This window comes from Neopsephotus bourkii, unplaced genomic scaffold (assembly GCF_033783945.1).
Source record: "Neopsephotus bourkii isolate Nb327-2 ecotype Australia unplaced genomic scaffold, CSIRO-AGI_Nbou_v1 NB_547, whole genome shotgun sequence".
NCBI classification, from domain to species: domain Eukaryota; kingdom Metazoa; phylum Chordata; class Aves; order Psittaciformes; family Psittacidae; genus Neopsephotus; species Neopsephotus bourkii.
Window position 1 is genome coordinate 2,673,492 of NW_026901048.1, and position 20,816 is coordinate 2,694,307.

The 20,816-nt window shown below is 39.6% G+C and overlaps 1 long non-coding RNA gene across 2 annotated transcripts in view; it reads right to left on the reverse strand.

Annotated features, from left to right (window-relative positions):
* The window catches only part of LOC133210965 (uncharacterized), a 31,384-nt gene extending 11,541 nt beyond the window's left edge, over positions 1–19,843 (reverse strand). For both annotated transcript variants that reach the window (XR_009725063.1, XR_009725062.1), the window contains exons 1-2: positions 19,666–19,843; positions 17,831–17,874 (exon numbers count right to left, since the gene is read on the reverse strand). This is a non-coding gene — a long non-coding RNA (uncharacterized LOC133210965). The remainder of the gene's footprint in view (positions 1–17,830; positions 17,875–19,665) is intronic.
* Between the last annotated feature and the right edge of the window lie 973 nt (positions 19,844–20,816).

Sequence of the window (20,816 nt, forward strand, 5' to 3'; positions counted from 1 at the left end):
CATCTATGGTTGAGCAACCTTAATTCTTTCTTTTTTGTTTGTTTTAGATTTTTAACTAGAGTATTGTAGAGTGATTCAAGTGATTCTACAGACATTTATATATAGAAATGACATTACACACATGTAATCATGTTTAGTTCAAACAGAACTAGTGAATTCATAATGTTACCCTAGTGCATATTTAGAAGGAGTATGTTTTCACTTTTATATGGAACATGTGTTGTCCTTTGTTAAAAGAAGAATATATGCATTCCTACATATTTGAAAAGAGATAAGGGAAAATATGCAATCTGAAAGCAAAATCCCTGCTTGTCCTTCAGTTTACTAAAATAACGTTTGTATAATACATGTTAAACAAAAAAGCCAAACCATGTTATCTTACAGTTGGCTATTTTCCTAATGCAGCACAGTTTTCCTCCTCTGCCTATAATTCTGAATTTGACAACCTGAAAAACACATCTTCAAAATTAGAATATCTTGTCTTTGAAATAAATATTTTCTTTGTGTATTAAAGGATAAATGTGCCTCCAATACAGAAGGTGTGATAACTAGGATTACTGCTAACTTCTTTTGTTGGCTGCCATCCCACCAAATGAGTCATATTTAGTCTAGATTTTGACCTTATTACATGCCTGGGGTCAGTATCCTGGAGATTCAGTGGTTACTAATGGTTACTTTGCCGGAGAAATGAAGGAGGAGGTAAGACAGAAAAAAAGCATACACGTAAGGTGTATTTTTCTAAGTCCTGCTGCAAGGGGGAAAGCTGAATACATTCGCCGCACCAAAATATCCATCTTTTCTGGGCTGAAAAATTTGTAGGTTTTTATGGTCTCAAAAAAGCAGAGTGATGGTAACCCCCTTTTTTGAGAAGTCTTAAAAAAATTGTGATAGAAATGCAGGGAAAAAAAAGCAAAGATCTTATTTAGATCTAGCACCTGTGAAATAGCAGGCTGGGAGCAATATACCGCAGGTGCTCCCCACTTCAGTCCCACAACATCCAGCTGTATAACCCGTGCTGTAAACAAGAGCATTAAAGAATGCAGCCACTATTAAGACAGATTGTAGATACAGCTACATTCAACAATTAGGCTAATCATTTAAGATTAATTTTTCTGTAGTTCATGTAATTGTCTCTTTCCCAAAAGTCTGCTCATGTATCTGTCTGGAGCTCAGATCATATTGTCATTTTGTGTCACTCTTGTTTGATCTAATACCCAAAATTTTATTCATGGTTAAAGGCCTAAGTGAAATGGCCACTTAACCAAATGCCTGCATTTCAGCAGCTTTACCAAATGACCAGTTTGACAGAATGACTGTTATAGGAATTAGAGCTAGTACAGCTCACTTATTAATCATTGCTCAGTGACCTTTAACAGCAGCCAAATTGTATCTGAGTGTAGTTAAGGTGTCCCAGAGTTTGTGTGTCTCAGGAGGAGGTGATGGACTGGAAATCAAGGAGGGAGGAGAGAGCGTTATTCTTTTTTGGGGGGAGGACACTGTCCCCATTGAAATCAATTACAAAAATACCACGACTCCAAAGGTGCGTGGACCAGATCACTGAATCTTTAATGTTGCCATGCAATTAAATCCTGGGTCTTGCTATTTGAAAAGAATATATATTTCTCTAACTAGGGCACTGAAATGAATAATCCCTGTTACTGAAAGAAAGTTATGTGGGAGTAAAATAGTCCTTGGGACTGGAACTCAGTTGCCAGCTTAGCTCTCTGCTGCACGGTTTTGCAGCTAATCAGGGCACACAGAAAGGGTTTCCAGCTGCTCTGTGCTTTCCCTGGGGAGGGATTTTATTGAGTGCTTGTGTGTATATGTGTGGCAGCAGCTCTTTCAACAATGTATGCAATAGCTACATTGCAATAGCTAGGGAGGCTTATTGGTGGGTCTGGTTTCTTGATGGGTTTTTGTTTCATTTATTTGAGGTTTTTGTTTGTGTATTTGTTTTTTTTCTTTGTATCCCAGAGGAAGCAGCTGGGGAAAAGATCCTGGAGAAGGCCTGCAGGCCTCTCATGCCAGTTTATTTGAGTTTGTTATGTTTGAGTTAATTTGTCCCATGTTTAAAAAACGTGGACTCCTAAAGAATGTAGATGTGCATGAGAAATATTAAAAATAAACAAATATTCCAATACTGCCACCCAAATTGTCCTAATGTTTCTGGATAAAATAAATCAATGTGGGTATTTTCAGTGTGATGAAACAACACTTGAGAATCTGTTCCTAAAAGGAGCTCATTCAGCATTGGCTATGACTGACTTTGTTACTTGAAGTTGATGAAAATACATTTGCAAGCAAGGATTATTCATACATCAATGGTCTTCAGTGCTGAAACTTGTACCAGCAGCCCACAGAATGAGGCAAAAGCTCCGCACAGTTGTGTTAAATGTTGGGGTTTATATTTGCTACGGGAAAGGTGAAAACTGATTTATGTCTAACAAAGTTAACCTAGAAGTGCAGTTTTTAAATAAGGAAAAGTTCCTTAAAGCAACTGTGTAAAATCTTCATCTTTAATATGGTTTTCATTTGTTAAATAGCTTCTTCCCCCATTGCTATGTTTGAGTTCAAGGCTTCAAAATTTTGCAAGAAGCCCTCATTTTTCAAATGATTAACAGACAAAAGGAGCAGACAGGCAAAATGACATCCTCTGTGCCTTTAGTATTTTTAAATAATTAGTCAATTTGATTTCAATGTAAGATAGATTTTCTCAATTTTATTGTAAGAACATGATATATTTATGGAAAAATACTCTTAGTACAGCTTTTTCTCAAAATCAAACCACCTATTTCTTGGGGTTTTTTACTCTTGCTTCTATCAAACCACCTATTTCTTAGGGATTTTTGCTCTTGCTTCTTAGAGTATTTATTTACCCTACACCATTGAAAAAAAAAGATCAACTTTTTACGTTGAAAGATACTTTTCATTATATTAACATTTTGTTTTCTATCACTTTCAGGGACAGATCCTCAGCTGGTATAAGATGATATCCTGTGAGGTTAGTAAGCTTGTCCTAAGTAGAGTGCTGAAGATCCAGTCCTGTTTTTTTCGATGCCATGTAACTGAGTTTTTTCATGATATAAATATAATTCACAGATTGTCTTTCAATTTGTTGATAATTCTGCCACTGTCACTGTTGCTGTCTTATTTACTCCCTCGTATATACTGATTTTTTAAGTTACTGGTTTAACTTTTTTTCTGTCTTCTTCCCTTCCACACTCCCCAGGTTAATGTCGCTTCTTGCCACATGCTGGCTTTAGATAATCATGAACACACTTTGATACTTGCTTTTCAAATAGTTGCTGTAAATCTTGTGGCCAAACCATCCGTTTTTATTGGCAGCAGAGGATTTGCTTCATTTTTGTATGCAGTTTTTGCACACAGATTGATTCATTTGCAAACATTGGTACCGTCTAACTAAAGGCATTCCTGAGACAAAAGGTGATTTTTTTAGTCAGTTATTATCATGGTTTCACTTACAGGGAAGAGTAGGATTCCACCAGCCCAGATCCAGTGTCACTGTGAAATCAATGCATACTGTTTCAGTGAAGAGCCAGAAATACGGTGCATGCAGTGATTTTGCTTATGTGTTTATACCAAGAATAACTCTGATTTTCTGTGTTGATATGAGATACAGTGTCCAGTCTGTGAAAAAGACAGGGCTACCAAGACAGGAACCCAAAATAAAGCCAGCGAATGGTGCCAAAACTGAATGCACTCTGAGGCTGTCATGCAAGACAGAGGTACGCAAGAGGATTTCCTCCTCAAATGGGCTACGCAAATATCTGTAGCCTGCCAGATGAATACACAGGAGTAAAGAGCACCCTTACAAGAGCCTAGCAGTTTCTTCCTTTGCTCTTTAATACTCAAAGAAGATATATGCCCATGTAAGATGCAATAGACGGCATTGAGAGTTAATAATGCAGTCATCTAAGACAAAAAAGAAAGTCTGTGACCAGAAAAACTCTGACATTTGACAATTAATGGAGAGCATGCCTGAACCTGCGGAGTCCCAGCAGAGCTGGTCACCACTATTTAGGGCACGTCGATAATACATCAATATTTAATATTGATCAGAGAGCAAATCACCAGCTAAAGAAGGAAAGTCTGCATATCGGCTATTATCAGTTCAGACTAGAAATAAGTAAATGCAGAGCAACAATAGAATTGTTTTTTCTCATCTTTTTTTATATTATTTATTTTATAAATATAAGCCTTAGGAACAAAATCAGCCTATAAAATCCTTTGCCATTATTTCCTTCCTATTTCCCTTCCAGCCCATCTAGTTCATTTGCAGGAAGGTAAGCTCTTCGAAACAGTCCTCCCACATAAGAAACTATGAGAACTATGAAATATTACTGTAGTCCAGGTATCTCTGAAATACTGATCTTCCTGGCTAACATGGAGCTGAAATGCAGTTATTCCCTTTGACATGAAGTCAGTTGTGAATTTACCAGATGAACTTCTTTGACAAATGGCTACCACCCACTCAATCCATCACTTCAGGGAAGCTAGGCTGCCTCATACTTTTTCTTCCCTGTGCTTTCATCTTTTGTTCTGCCTCTCAGAAAGATCAAGGGGTAAAATCCAACCCAATATTCAAAAGTATGTGATGTCGAGCACCAAACAAGTTACAAAGGAATCTTTAAGAAATGCATATTATACAGTAATCATGTACTTCAGAATTTCCTCGTTTTTAATATAAAAAAAATCAGCTACAATCCTTCATTAGTATTTTAATTGGCATAAATGTTGAGTTTCCAACTATCCACATGGTAATTTACACTTATACTGTAGCTAGTGGGAGTTGGTTTATTTTTCTTTGTGCTAATCCAAGGCTTTCACTTCCTGCAACAGGAAAGCTGCAGACAACAGTTGTACTGCATGGGTGAAAGACACAAAAGGAAAAGTAAAATACATATGTGGAATAACTTTCCTAAAAACTAGGAGAAAAATATATGTTAACGTATTATGTATCATATCAGCTAGATTAAAATAGCTAATAAGCATTTTGTGTTGAACAACTCTCAGCCTTGTTTTACCTAAGCAGTAAATGATGGAAAGGTACATTTTTAAAGAAATAATATGTAAAAATATTGTTTTTCTGTTCAAAACCTAGTTTGAGAAGAGGGAGGGAAATGCTCAACACATATGCATCATCTTAGAAAATTAGGTAGCAGAGCAACCTGTAGATTTCCTGATGTATGCATGTGCTACTTTCACATAAGCTCTGGGGCTGTCTATGAAAGCCACCATCCCAGTGTCTTCTCCTGTGGGGCATTGGCACAACACATCGCTGTGTATGAAGAGGGGCTGGAATGGGGCTTCTGAGGGAAAACCCAGTCTGGGAGAAGACTTCTCCCTATGGGTGCATAGGGAGAGTGGGGTGCCCTTGGTAGGGCTCAATGGATGGTGGGGAGAGAGCTTGGAGACAGAGAAAGCCCAGACCCACAGCTGGTGTGAGCCTGAAAAGGGGCTACCAGAGGAAAAGGCAGGCTGCCAAAATTGCTCTCCTTGTCTGAAGCAGGGCATTGTCTGAAGCCAAGGACTCGCAGGTCACATAGAGCTACTCTCACATGTCCCCTTCCCCTACACATCCCAGACAGTACCTCATGGCAGTCCCTGATGATGGGGCAGTGCCTCTTAATGTGGCTTCCCCCTTCTTTCCTTAAGAATCATGTGGATTGCTTTAGAAAGTGTGTGATCTTTTTCATTCTGCGGTTTTGCTGTTGTCGGCAGCATTACTGTTGTTTTTTAATTTGAATCTTAAGGGAATAAGGCTTATTTATAGGAGTGTGGGTTTGCCTGCATGTCTGTCTCTTTCTTTTTTTCTTTTGTTTTTTGAGCCCAGTGGCAGATTTCAGCCAAATGTGACAGAGGGCTAATGCTCTCCCAGATAATTAAGTTACAAATGTCATGAAAATAGACAAATGGGTAGAGGAGAGAGATGCTGTAAATGCCCATACTGTGGGAAAAGCTGCAGAGTGGTGTCTCACACCATTAGGCCATAGAACAGCCACATGGGAAAAGGGCCCCTCCAAATGCCTGAAACACAGACTTAGCTTCAGCTGGGTTTGTGTTGCATGCATGCCAGAGCTGACCACTTATAAGACAAACCTCCATGGAAAGCAAGATTAATTCCTTCTGTGCACAAATAGCTATTAGTTTTCTGACTGGAAGTCCCTCAAACTGTTGTTAGGATTCAACTATTTACATTTTTAAGAATGATATTTTCTACCAGTAAGTCGGTATGCTGAGGTGCATATGATTTAGACAGTAAAGAATGCCAGCTCCCTTTTTCTCTTCACAACCACTTTACCTTCATAGACTTATTAAAATGAGCGCAGCTAAGACCACATTGTGTTGTACCAGAAAAGCTGTACCTGTCGTGATAATTGAATCAACAACTTTATCAGGGCTGCATATGTTTACAGTGTGCTGGATTCAAGAACAGAGAGTAGAGCCCAGCTGAGAAAGAAGAATCAGTTCATACCATGGCATAGTGATGTCCTATCCATAATGGAGATGCAGCACTGCCTCCAGCCAAGATGGCTGAAGCTAGCAGGATCAAGAACTCCGTACATTTCAAGTTAACCACATTGTTAAATATGACACTGTCATGGCATCCCAGAATAACACTGAGAGATACATGGGGACAAATAAGTCCATGTGGCCAAACATCCCAGCTGTTTGTGGCCGCACCCAGGGCATGGTTGGGAACCAGTGCCCGATGGTCATGGTCAATTTTAGGAATATGGTGAATTCCAGCATTGGACAAATTACCTGAAAATTTGGAAGGTGCCAGGAAGGTAATTCACAAACCCATTCCTGGGCTTCTGAATCTGATCACTCTTGCTCCTAGCTTTCCACTGTGCTAAAAAACCATGATGGGTTTTGTGGGACTTTAGTCACAGTCCAAAAGAGTGGAGGTTAGAAAATAGACACCTCTTGGCTTTGTAGCCCATAATTTGGGGAATGGTTTAGACCTCTGGCTCAGCCCAAAGTTCAAGGGAGGCAGTAGAGTCAAACTTCTTTCCAGCTCTATTTGAAGATTCATTTTAAAATAAAGGCCTTTTCTGAATAGCCTGTGTAGAATTTATTACTAAGCAGATGCTCAGTTGTCTTTATAATATCAACCACTTCTTTAATAATCTGTGTTGTTTCCAGTATGTCTGCTACACTCAAAAGAGAGAGAAAGAGAATAATCTTCTAAGTTTTTATTTTAACTCAGCACTGGTTGTGCACTCCTCTGTGTGATTTCAGGTTACCTGCCCTCTGTAGCACGATGTGGAGACTGACTGTGGGTAAAGTGCCATAGTATTTTAGCACATGTTCAGTACCAACAAGCCAGCATAAGCAAGTGCAGAAAACAGAAGCCTAATCATTACTCCATGTTCCTGGTGCATAGAGAGATACTGTCCACCTACTCAGTCTGTGATCAGTGCCAAGTCTTTTGCAAACTTAGGGCTTTAGTTCAGCTTCTCTGATTTACACTTGTGCATTATTCCTGGCTCTCACCTTTCTGGGGATGTAATGAACTGGATGAGCAGAAGCTATTCTGCTACAGTGCACAAAAAAAGGGATGCCAGGAACATTAAGATGAGCTATAACTGCTCAGGAAAGTCCTTTCATTCGAAGAGGCTAAGAACAAAGCCTCTTCAAACCTTGTGGGCTTCATGAGATACCACAGTGGCTTACGCTTAGGATTTCTCCAGGCTGTACAAAGTCACACAGAGCTGCTTCCCTAAGACACATTTACCTCTTTCCCCCTGGTTTGTCCACTATTGCCAGTGTTTTGAGAGCTGCTGCATCTTTTTCCTGTCTGTGTGAGTGCTCTATAATCTGAACAGGGAATGGGTCTCTTCTGAATGAGCTCTGAAATACGGCTATAGTGACATCATTTCATTAAAAAGGTGCCAATATAAGATGCTCAGGAAATTCAAGAGCATTTATTTACTGTCCCTGTTAAAAATAGATCACTTGAAATATTATGTTGGGCTGTAATTAAGAGTAGATATGTCTCAGCCATGGGCAGATAGTAGAGATGTTTCTGAGGAAAATAATCCACCCACTGCAGACACATCTATTCAGAAAATGCTTTTTACTTTACCAGAAAAACCCAAAACCCTTGAGAGGTGGACATCTTCACGTGAAAATCATGGATCTTATGTCAAAGTTACCTAATGACACACAGCATGGGTAGCAACTATTCATTTCAAGGGTCAAATATCCTAGCAATATGAACAAAAAAGTATTGTAGGGGAAGTTTAGGTAAAATGGTGGGTATGGGCTAATACATCTAAAATTGACAGAATACTATGTCTTCTCTCCTCTTTGGCAATTCTTACAGTTCTGGTTACATTATAAACTAGAGCATCATTGATTCCAGCAAAAGCTCAAAATGAGTTGAGAACTTGAGTTTCAGTGAGAGCTTGCTGTAGGAGACAGACTCTAATTCAGACTCATATTTGTTACAACAGCTACAGAATCCTTACTGTTTAAACAAATGAAGATAGTCTTGGGGAAAAAGCAAACAAACAAACAGTTATTAATAAAACTTTGCCCATTTGTCCCGTTTTGTCTATGGAAAAGAAGTGAAGATAGGCTTTTTATAACGGAAGTTATAATCAGGAAAGGAAGTGATGAATTAAAACAGCCTTACCGAAGGTTAACATCTGGTGTGTTAGAGGACTAAAGAACCTAATCTACTTGTTTATGAGTATATAACAGCAATAAAGATTATCAGCAAGGGCAAAGAGGAGGAATTGTTAATCTGTTAAATTCACAACTTGGCTGCCTTCTGTGGGGGTTGTGTCTGTGTGCAGACTTGTACATGTTTGCTTAAAGTTAGAAACTGCTCCAAGGTTTTATGGGAGTAACGTAGTTTCCTAGTAAGTAAATAGGGTCAGCCATGCAGAATTTTTATTTCATTGTTTTCCTACTTTCTCCTTCCCTATTTTCCTTTAGGGGAGAATACATTTGTTCTTTTGTGGCTCCTACCAATGTTTCTCCCTACACTTTATGGGTCCCTACTGATACCAGGGTAAATTTTGGCACTGACGTCACTGAAGAGAGGATTAGGCCTTTATCTAGAAGTATATTAGTGATATAGAAAGATAAAACCAGGAAAATAACATAAAATGTCTCAATACCCATATTCTTTAAAATATAATAACAATAAATAAAAGAATTTTAATTCCTGAATTGAAAAAAAAGTCTGCTAAAGCACTGATTAAGCAATACACATCATTAATTTGTACATGATAACAGAGAGAGATTACGAGATCACATACAAGTTAGGAGGTTTTGAGATTACCAGGTGTGGCTGATGGCAAAACAAAAATCCAGTTTACTATTAATTGGGTTTAATGAGTACTCAGAAAGTCTGTTCTACTGCAGGGCCTCATCTTTTTGTATGCAAACGAGGTGAACATTGTGACAGAAATGGGGAAATTATAACTACTTAATGCTTAGCATCTTAGCAAAGAAGACACTAATGACTGTACATTGTACAGGATTGTAAAGAATTGTTTTGATGACATAAATATTAAAATTTTCATTTCTTATAAATACTGTTGAAAGCATCCTTTTAAAACTGTCTGCATTGTTATATTCAATTAACTCCAGTTTACAAGATTCTTGACACATTTTCTTTAGAATATATTAATATTATGTATTTTGCCTTTTAAACCTATTATGAATAGAGTACTTTTGACTATTATGAATTCATTAGCATGATGCAATTTGTATTCAGAGTGTACAAATTATCTCTGGCCTCAGCAGAGCTGAATGAAAACAGCACTATGTAGCTCTCAAGGCTATGCTGGAGAGCAATATTTTTCTGTAACTAAGATTCACAATCAGGTGAGAGACAGGGCTCCTCTCCACAAGGAGCTATATTCAAACAAGGGTAATTATCTAGTCATATTTCCTTTCTCAGGACATTGCATTTCTTGCCATCAAAGGTTAAACCCAAACCTTACTGTGGTCCAGTCTGTGGACATTCACTGCAGCAGGGCTGTCTCCAGGTGTGGAGAAAATGTACTGCAGAAAATGGCATGGAAAGAGATGCTGAATTTATATAGTGAATATAAAGGTGCAAATTTACAAACCATTGCCTTCTGTAATTAATACTATCTAGAGACTCATTCCACTCTGTACTTAAGGGGTCGTTACTTCAAAAATCCCAAAGACACCGATGTGCCCTGTGCTTCATTTTGGAATGTTTCTGTGCTGCAGGGACAGTGCAAGGCTGAGTGGATCTTGGGGGTAGCAAAGAGTCTCCTCAGCCTGAGGAAGTGCCACCAGAGGGTGATGTGAAGCCAGATTAGCTCACCCTGCACACCCCATTTTTGTCCTTATCCTGAAGGGTACCTGGAGGGACCTGAAGGGCCCTGAGGCGGGTGCCTGGGATGCAGACGGATGGCAGTGCTTTTCTCCTCCACCAGCTAGCTAACACAAGTCACATCCTCGAGTATTTTAAGACAACCTTAAACTACGCCAGAGCCTGTTCTGGCCTGTGGCCAGGGAAGAGCTGTAGTAATCAGAGTAGGAAAATGCCTCACAGTGACATTTCCCTCAGCTGCCCTCAGCTGTGCTGCACAAGACTATGGCACTGATGGAGAGAGGGGGTGGGAAAGTGGTGGCCACTGCAAAACAAATATATATGCTGGGCAGCTCTGGGGCTGAGGCTTCAGGTTAAAAAAAGGACTCGGAAATATATCACTCAGGACTGTTGAGATGGGATTTACCATGAAGGTTTAGTTGTCTCTCTCACCCACTGGTTTACTTCCATAAGTGGGAAATTGGTTTTAACCTTGTGTGGTTATTTTTGCATAGATGATTAGGTGTGAATCACGAGTACTTTCATAAGCCTGATCAGAGAGTGCTTTGTGCCAGCCATGCTCAGGGTGGGCAGCCCCACAGGGGGCAAGAAAGAGGAAAATCGAGCCCCTGTGGCTCTCTTTTTTTTTTAATGAAAACTCAATGGGCTCTATGAATTGATCAGGGGAAGTGCTGTTTCCTGACAGCCCAAGTCAACAGAGCAATAAAAGGTTATTTAGATCCTGCCCTCTGGATCCTGAGATGCAGTCACCTTGTGTTTGCACTCATATCTAGAAAAACTTCATTATCGTAAAGTTGGTTCAACTGAACTGGGCTTGGTTGGGGGAGTTTTTTGGCTTAAAGGAGAAATTGATACTGTTGGGGCAGCACAAGCTGGATGAGTACCTCACACAGTGTATGGCACCAATGTTCATGCTGGTTAAGATAAGACTTCGAGGTGAGAAATAGTCCAGGTTTGGCTCATTATGTAATATAAATAGAGGAGCTACTAAGGTAAGTTTAGCTTGCACTGCCCAGGCTACTACACCTCATTTTTTTAAAAAGGGAAGCGATCCCCAGGGATGACTTAGAAGCACTAGAGAAAATGGTATTCTTTAGCATGACTGCTTCTTTCACTTTTCACTGTCTGTCAAGAGACCCATCAGTGCTCAGTAAGACATACTATAAATGGGGGAGGGAAGACAGGGAAATACTCAAAAGGGATGAGGAGTGGAAAGAGGAAGAAAGTATTATTAAGGTAACATTTACTCTGACTTTTCTGCATCAAGGAACGGGATCTAACAGAGTGCAAATATGTGCTGCAGTCTGAACCCAAGCAATCATTATGGTCTGATACATGAAATGGCTGCTCACAGAAGATGAACTTGTTAAGTATCCAACATGCTTCCAGAAATAGACTCTGTGAAATACATCTTTTGCTGACTTTCCCCCCACCCCAGCTTGAGAGGACAGAGCTGACTTAAACATAAAAGACTAGTTAATAAAATATACTTTTTACCAGAGGAGTGAAATGAAACAAGAGGATCTTGGGCTGAATTCTTTATCTTCTGAAGTCTAAGAAATAAGTTTATTCATTATAATGCTCTTTCTGCTCCAAGGAGCATGATTCCGTATTGTTCTCTCTTGTTCTTGATCTTGTTCTTTGACCAGCATGAAGCTGATGTTGAATCTATGCCGATCTTTGAGTACCATTACGGTGAAGGTTTCAAGATCACAGAATAGGTCTAAGCCAGATTTAAGAGCCGAGAGGTCAGTTCAGAGCCTACTTAAACCTCCAAGTTGTGTGACCAAGAAACCAGTGAAACAGCTGTGGGTGACAGGCCTGCCAAACAAGGCTTCTGGAAAAGAAGGCAAGCAAAGAGGACACTGATCTTCTCACCCAAATAGTTGCTGCAAAGAGTGTTGAGTGGATGTGAAAGATGAAAGCCCTAGCAGGAGACATGCTTTTTGTGCTTTTTTGGCTAAACTTCTAACAGTAAGCCATGAAGTTGTCATTCAGCCCTTGTCAGATGTAGTATGTAAGCCACATGCAAGGCAGCTCCATACAGCTAAAAGAAGTACTGCTGTACAGCAGAGTTGGATTTGTAGTCTGCCATCAGGACAGCCAAACATGCATTTCTGAGGTGTGAATTATGAATGTCAGTTTCCAAATGGCCAAGGGGCAACAAACATTAATATAAACTAGACATGGGCCCATGCCAAATAACCCCATCTCTCAGAGTGTTTAGATTGCAAACATTTGATCAGGATCCAAGCCTTGCAGCTGGCCTTATCTCTGCAGTGGCCAAGCCAAAAACCCAGGGTTTGTGGCCACCTGGCACATTTAGCAATTCAGGATGCATTGTCCGATTACCTGCTCCTTTGCCTCCTCCAGCTAACAGTCTCTTTTATCATCCATCCCTTGTGCTTCTTGTCTTGCCCTGGTATTCTTTCTCTAGCTTCATGTTTTTTTGTCTCTCTTATTCATACTGGAGGTTCTCCAAATAAGGGACACACTTTAAAACTCCGGGTAGAGTTATGCAATATAGTGGAGAATTATCAACAGGAAGCATGGAGTCTGAGCATGAACTTTGCACCTTTCATACAAGGCTGACAAAGCGCACTAGGCTGCTGTGCTTGTGAAAAAGAGGTGGGCAAAAAGCACATAAACATATTCAATCCAACTCGGAATACCTTCTGATGTTTTTAAAGACATACTGAGGCTGGTTAGCAGTAGGTGCCTGTGGGATCTGAGCCAGAAACTCCAACCGTTCCTGGGGTCAAAGACTGGATTCTGTAACTGTCTGTGTTTATTCTTTCCACTTCAGATCCCACTGCCTGGGCTTCAAATGGAGATTGGCAGTCTTAATGTGTGTGGTTTTATTTGTCGGGATGTAATGCACAGAGAATCACTTGGACTTACCAAAATACACAATTGATCCCCTTGTTTCACCTCCAGTAGCAATAGCCATGAAAAGAGTTGTGTGATCACCTTGCTGTTGGTAGACTCTCCTTTTCTCCCTGGACCCTGGCCTTGCCATAGACATTAAAGCAAGACCAGCATTGTGATACTATAATTTCTGGGATTGTCATGTCTTCTGTAAAAGAAATCCTCAGACATGATCTAAATATAAAAGAATGCTGACTTGCACTGAACTCTAAGAGGTTAATTGGCATATTAATTATCAGTAATTAATATATGTACATACAGACAGAAGTGGAGATTTTCTTGGTATGAAATTTGTCCATTAGCTACACTTCAGACTCATCAAATCCAGTGTTTCTGAAACATTAAGACTATTGATTTACATTATAGATTTGTGATGTGTATTTAATACTCTCATCTTAGAACAAGGGGATGCTGAGCTTGCATCTGCAGTTGTCTCAATTTCCTCTTCTCATTTACTGGCTGAAAAGCACACAAAATTTCATGATAATTTCACCCCTGGTTATAACCATCTCTGGTTTTGGCTGAACAGATTTCCTGAGCCTGTATGTCTGGCTATAATAATTATACTGTTGACTCATGGTCATGTAAAGAAAAACTTTGTAGACTCAAAACTGATAAAATATCTCCAGCAATCTTATCTGAACTTCTAGAAAACCGAAGTTTAATAATATTGTTTTAGACAGTCAAGCAAAATTTTCAGTTTCCAACTTTTTGAGAAATCACTCTGTTCAATGATATTTAAACCTAGAACTGGTGGCAAGTCTTCATGGCTTTATATCTGAGCAGTGTATATATTTTCCCTCTGTTTCTCACTGTTGCCATCAATGTGGGAACATGCTAGACCAAGTTTTCTGTACAGCCCTTTCTATACAGCCCTCCTGGACCAAAAGTATTCCTTTTTAACAAATCTGGACCTAGGACATATCTGGGTGTCTACACTTCAGGGATAATCTCAAAAGTAGAACCATCTCTTCTCTGTCCAAGCCCTACAAGCACCAATGGCCAGCATCATCAAAACAATTCCTTAAAGTGTGGGTTTAGGTATAAAAACTACTCCATTAATACCACCCAGCTTTATGTCTCCACTTATGTGGGAGTGCAGAATATGTCTGACAATGTCTCCAGCTCTTCAGGCATAAGCACTAACACTCTTGTGTTTTCTGTTTGGTTATGGGGTTGGAGTGAGTGGGAAGGGTTCTGCTTCTTTTTCAGCTCACATCTCACAAATCTGCCAATATGTTGTCATCATGTTCTCCATCCAGACTGCTGCAGGAACCCCAGTTTCACTGCCTGTCTCATTGCTTGACTTTTTATCTTTTTTTTTTTTTCTTTTAATAAATTATTTTTTGCTGAGCAAGATTGAGGGGTGATGAGCTTTGCGGGGTCTGTCCTGGCACACATGATCCTTGATAGTCTTACTGAGACTAAGGGGCAACCCATTATTAGTATGAGGGATAGCAAGTAGGCAAATTATTGTGCAAATCTACCATAATGCAGCTCCAGCCAAAAACAGACAGCTCCAGCCAGAAACAGACAGCTCCAGGTTTTGCAGTATCACCTACTGAGATGCCAGGAAAGGTTGGAAGGTCAAACTGTGAGCTGTTTCGCTTTTGTGGCCATGAAATTCTTTATAGACATTTTAACAAATAATGCTTCAGAAATATACTTTCTCCTAAAATCCTGCTCCTTTTTATTTCTCAAGTATAAAAGCCAAAAACAACTCAGCACGCATGTTTTAAGTTGAATAAAGGAAGCTTGTAAGAATACATGCTTCACCCTTCCAGAAGGGTCATTATAAAAGAAGTAATGTTAAAAATAATTTTAACATTATCTGCAAAAAACGAACTCTTCATTTTTCATCTTTTAAGACAACCTGAAATGTGCCTGAATTAAGCCTTTCCTTATTCTCCTTTTCCTTTTTGCCCCACACCCGGCACCTTCATCTCAGTAAAGGGAAGGTTTTGGCACTTCTGGTTATAACTGAATGGTGGGACTCTCAATGTTTACCAGCTCCATCTTAGGATGAAGTCAAGATGCATATTTTTCCTCCTCATTTTTCCCTTTCCCTCTGGTACTATGTCACCAAAGGAAGAAAATCAGGTGCCCAAATGTAATGATCAAAGAGATGTTGCAGGATGCACCCCTCTGCTGCTCTAGTCTCCATTAACTATACTAATGGAGATCTTAAGTGACTGCCAGTGAATTTTGAAGACATTTGAAATTATACTGTTAGTCTTCTGTCCTTAAAAAGCAAATATTAGTAGGTATTTCAAGACTGTACCTGAAGAAGGATTAGGTATTGAACCTGGAGCTTCCAAGATGGAGGCAAGGGAAATTTAACCCTTTTACCCATTTGTTCAAATACATCTCAGAAATTACAAGCACAAATTGCATTTGCAAAACAGAAGAAAATACCATTGAAAATTCGACATCATGCTTCGTAAGCGTCACAATAGTACCTGAGGCTATTTCAGTTTATGACCACTTCCCCATCATCTTCAGGCCTAGATCTAAAAGAGAAGCAAAGGCTGGCAGGGGCTTCCTTATCACCATTAGCACTGCATGGTATCATACATGCAGTCTCAATAATGAAACTACAAATGGGAAGGTGCACACAGGCATACATGCACATCCAAATAACCGCTGCATCTGGTCCCAAATTTACCCAAGTGCCATCTCACCAACAGACATTCCAACAGACCACAAGGTGTATGAGGCAAGGACTGCTTTCTTAAAATTAAATATAGCATATGCACACACATATGTATGAAGAGAGCAGGAGAGAGACTCCACAATATATAAGTATACATACATATTGCTTAATAAAAAAATATGACCCTAATGGTTCCACTAGGTCTTGGCAATTACAAAACTAGCTAAAGATAATATTGATGACATATAAACATTCTTTTTTTCCAAGTAAGGTTGTTTATTTTTATGAGTGCTCAGAAGAAAAAAATAATATGAATTCTAAAATTGATTTGGAACAGTGCCAACAGCAACATCTTTGCATTTCCTAGGTGTTTATAGATTAGGGACCCTGTCAAGCCTGGCTATTGTGAGGGTAATCCCAAAAGGGGAAAGTACAAAACTTCACCTTTCCCAGTGGAAATTTTGTAGAGGATGCTCCCACAACTGTGGCTGAATCCTACCATCACTGAAAAGGACAGTGAAGAAACAAGCAGTGCCTGGCTTAAGCAAATGTGGAAACTTGCCATGTATTCTGTGCATCACTCTTATAGTCCTGATCATGGCATATGATAGAAGCCAGAAAACAGTCTCTTACCATCATTCCACAGGCAGCCTCTTTTAGTATGTGCCCTGGGCATGATCCTGCCAGTTTCATGGGCACAGATATGAAAGAAATTATTTGCTCTTCTCTATAACCTATTTACAGAGATTTCTTCTGAACTCCCAGAATTTCCCCTAGAGTAGGGCAGCCCCATGCTGTTCTCAGTTAGTGTCATGAATAACATTTTCCAACAGAAACGATGGTTGTGTTCAGCCCGAAAGATTCCTGATGCAAGCTCTTTGCCAAATACAGACCAGGATTTAATTTGGAATTTTGACTTTTGGGGCAGCCTGCTCCTAAGCTGGAGAGTCCAAGGTCATCAGCTCAACATCAGCTAGCTCTTCCCTGCTTGGCACCGGGAGCAGAAAAACCCAGGAAGCCTTGGCTGTAAAGTAGGCCACAAACCTTGGAGTTGCAGGCAGCTGTTCAATAGAACCAGCTTTCTCTAGCACCAAGGAAAATGAAGAAAATGACAATTTTGGTGAGCAGATGTAGGTTCTGGGAAAATATTTAATCTGGAAAGTATCATATGTCTTCCTTTAGGAAAAAGAGAGTTCTCAGAATTTCTGGTTCATAGGAAATGGTGAAGCCTTTTAGGTTTTGGTTAAATTTGGTTAAAGTGAAATCCAGAAAAAAATGTTTTTCACACACCTAAAAAGCTACTTTACTACCAGTTTTCCTTCAGCTGCAAGCTAGGTCTAATTAGTCAAAGAATAAATGAATAGCTGTGCTACCAATCTTTCTCACATCAGTGAAACTTAAAGAAAGTTCACAGCATCATTGTAACTAGGATTTGAAAGCAGGATAGGAAAGAAATGTCATTGCCTTGTCAAAGAGATGTAAGTCTTATACTAGCTGTGTATTTGTCCTCTGGCCAGTAGAAAAACAGTGAAAAGGATGAAAAAAAAAAAAATAGAGTCACTTAAAAAAAATATAATGGAAAAATAAGGCAAATAACTCAAACTGTTTTATACTTATACCTAAGAATTTAAATTTCCATTTATCCTACCCAGTCTTGAAATACCAGAATAAACTTCACAAGTATGTTAAGGAACACATTACAGTAACCTCACTATCTCTTATCTCCGTAGCTATCAGAAAAGAGAATGATCCACTGTCATGTAATAGCTTCTTCAATGCTGCAAATAAGCCACTAGAACACTGGCCCTAAAGTGGGACATACAGAGTACAATCCTGCCACCTGAGACACTAAGATTTGGCTACTGGAGAGCAGAATATGAAGGGTTTCTGAGCTGTTGCACATGGTCCAGGACTTCCAGTCTGTGCAGATCACCAGAATCTCTATCTTCTTCCTACACAAGGAAAACAGGCTTACCCAGGCATGAAAAGGGAAACAAGTTACCCACCTGTCAGTGGACTGGCAGGCTTTACATACAGATACCTTTTTGCATACACATGCAGCAGTAAGTTGCAGTCCATTTGGCTGCGCAAAATGGTCAATAATGCCATTGCAAGCCAAATGAAAACAAGGAGTTTGTATTGAATCAAGCTTTTTATTCTAAATAAAATGAACCTGATCAGCAGGTGCTTTTAAAGAGGTTCCTTTTGTATGAAAATGCAACCCAGTGTGGGAGACACATGCTTCATGCAAAGGTAATTAAAAAAGGAATGTTTTCGGTGAGAATATGGGACCCCGTGTCTTTCTTTGCATACTGTATTGTAATGAAAGAGTGGTTTTCTTTTTTATACTTTGTGGAACATGAACCAGCAGGTCAGTTGCACAAGATGTTTGCTGCTCCCATTTTTCCATTGCTCGTACCTTTGGCTTGGACAGATTCCTCTGAAAACCAGCTTTACAGAGCACCAAGTCAGGCAATCTTGCCAGAGACACTGCATAGCCCAGCTAGTCAACAGGCTGCAGCAGTTGGCCCTTGGTGGTAAACCGCTTCCCCTTATAACTGGTGTCTTGAATTACTAAATAAATTCATCCGTTTCTAAAGATAGATGCGACAGAACGACAGCTCCGGGCAGGCCAATTACTTTGTTATATAAGAAACTTGGCCTTCTGGGCAATGTCAGAATTTGCCTGCAAAATATCTGGCCCAAGATCAACAGTAAACTGGAGCTGTGATCAATTCACTTTGTCTGACATCCACATGGTTTTCTCTAGTATGTGTCAGTCTAATCTGGTCAAGAGCCACATTTTGCTTTCATCTTAGATTTTATCATCATTTTGCATTTACATTAGTGTCCCTGTGAGAATGAGGCTGAGATAGTTTTAAAGAGGACTGAGCAAAGTGGAAGGAGAAAGGTACCAAAAAATACAGCCTGAGATTACTGTTTTAAATAACATTCTTGTGTGAATATTGAACTTTCATGGTGAAGAAGACAGAAGGCTGTGAAAACACATCCTGCCTGCCTTACTGAGACCTGGAACTGGTAGGATGAGCATTAGCTATGGTTGCAGGCAAGCTATGGGGGAGCGGTTAGGCCCACCAGTCCTTTGAGTTGCAAGTGCAAAGATCAGAACTCCAACTGAGGAGGGAGGTTTCTATAAAGAGATCAGCAGGAACCATGCAGCTGAGGGCTCTCCACTGCCCCACACTTGCAGTCTGGCACATCAGCTCATCAGAAAAATAACTGATTTAACACTTAGCCCAAAGACTTAATCCATTGAAAAGATTTTGGTTTTCTACGATTACTTTTTGCATTGCATTATTATGGAAGACAAATTCCAGTGGAAAAAAAGAACAGAAGTATTAATGAAATGGTTAAAGAAATTATTCTATTTTTCCTTTTGCAAATGGTCAGCCCCATGTTTTGCTTGAATATTTTGTAGCTCTGGTCTCTGATTTACATGTTTTTGGCATATAACCAGAGAAAACCACTTTTTAAAGCAAATAAAATGTTACTTTTTTTGTTGCTGAAAATGGCCTGGGGGACTTATGACATAATCATACTGAGACATGTAACTACAGAGAAATCTAACTGCCTCAAGTGTAGAGGGAATAAAGTTTTTCAAAATTGTAAAGTAAAATCCATTTTCAAACAAAATCGTAGTGCAATGACCTTTATCTGACTCCAGCTTTGTTCTGTATATACTGGGAACCAAATTGTGGGCTAACAAAGAATGAACATGTTCCCTTGCAAATGGTCAGGAGAAGGCCTTTTCCTCACTTCTGTCTTACTGAAACTTTCTACTGTGTAAGCAGGACAGCCTTTGTGAATCAGCCTTATGTTTGACTTATGCACAGAGGTGAATGCTATCCTGAAATAAAGAGATAGAAGAGGTGATTCAGGCTGAGACTTGTTAGACTTAAATAATGGTTTTAAATTTTCAGAAGTCAGAGTGTAACTGATTAAATCTGCAGCTGTCTAGGTGAAAGCAAGTGATTGGTGGATCTCAGAAGATTTGGGACCAGATTCACCCATATGGTTTGACTCATTCTGACAATAGAAAACAGCTGTAAAACTGTTTCCCTGGACAGAAAAAGTTGGGTTTATGGTTGCTTTGAGTCTCCAAGCATCTGATGAATATAGGCCTTTGTCTCAAGAAGCATCCAAAAACTTAGAAGCTTATCTGCATTTCACAGCTAAATAAATTGTGATAGTAAATTTGAAGTGATAGCCCTCTGTGAGCTTTTTCAGTCATATTTGGTATTGAGTAATTGATAAGAATTTGAATACAAATTCTCTCTGTGCCAAGAGGAGGCTATATATTTTATGAACTCCATTTATTAAAAGGAAGACCCTGCTCTGGGAAACTCTAGGTATAAAAGAGCAGAAGGACAATTAACAATCAATCTAGATAGACAGAACAAGACGAACAGCATGGGAAGAAAGTTTAAACAGGAAGAGCAACTGAGGATTTTCACTCAGCTCATTTCCGTGTCAGTAGATCTGCAGGGGGGCATTTGTTTTTTTACCTCTCCTTCTTTGATGGACTCAATGGGAAGACTGGGGGACTGGGGTTTTGAGGTTTCATGAGATGAGTATTTAGAGAGGAGACTTTAAAGAATAAGGGGTGGGGCACAGTGGATTGGGTCAGGAAGGAAATTTCAGGCAAGGGGAGCTCTATTGAAGGATGCGCCAGAGAAAGAGCTGGTGAAGCAGATGTGTGCAACTGGAGCCAAGTAAATGAGGCAAGGGTGAAAGGGTGAGAGCAGAGCTCTTCCAGCAGACTTTCCATACTTTTACTCCCACTTCTGTTTCAGTTCTGCAATGGAATTAGAAAGCAGGGCAGTGTTGATGGAGAGAGCAAAAACTAACTCAGCATCCTCATCTTTC